The sequence below is a fragment of the Stigmatopora argus genome, chromosome 3 (assembly GCF_051989625.1).
Source record: "Stigmatopora argus isolate UIUO_Sarg chromosome 3, RoL_Sarg_1.0, whole genome shotgun sequence".
Classification (NCBI taxonomy): domain Eukaryota; kingdom Metazoa; phylum Chordata; class Actinopteri; order Syngnathiformes; family Syngnathidae; genus Stigmatopora; species Stigmatopora argus.
Window position 1 is genome coordinate 13,463,166 of NC_135389.1, and position 643 is coordinate 13,463,808.

A 643-nucleotide genomic window follows, 5' to 3' on the forward strand; every position below is an offset into this window, starting at 1 on the left:
GCATCACTCACCTCCTCAAAAGGCTTGGACGTCACTTTTCCGTCCCTCAACCAATTACAAGAAGAGGACAATATATTTTCAAAAGTGGACTTGGGCTGAAGTTCATGGAATAAATCAACGTATGTACAGGGGTTATAACTTTGGTTCATTAGAATAATGCAATTTTATCTGATGGAGGTCCCATTTTGGGTATTTCAGAGGAAAAATATTATGCAATTGGCCATTCAGGCCAATACGTGTTTTTTTTTTTAAGAAAAAAATATATGACATGATTGCATTTGATTTATTGTGTCTGCCGAGTGTTTTTAAAACACAGTTAATCATAACTATATACTATGTACCATTCTGACAAATATGCACTTTTGCCACAAGGTGACGCTACTTCACTGGCTGTAGGAAAATGTTTGTCAGGTGACCATGTTGCGTTCATTACCATGCGTACTCCTGACACCAAGCTGTTCTGCAAGCAATTCATGAACACACACAAACACGTTTACAATTCCTACTGAAAATAACAAGAATAAACAATGTTTTATGAGCAACAGTATTACATTTTCCTATTACAGGTATCATTTACACGACCACTCGTGGGAAATCATTTATTCCACTGATCTTGAACACAACACAATACAACTACAGTTGC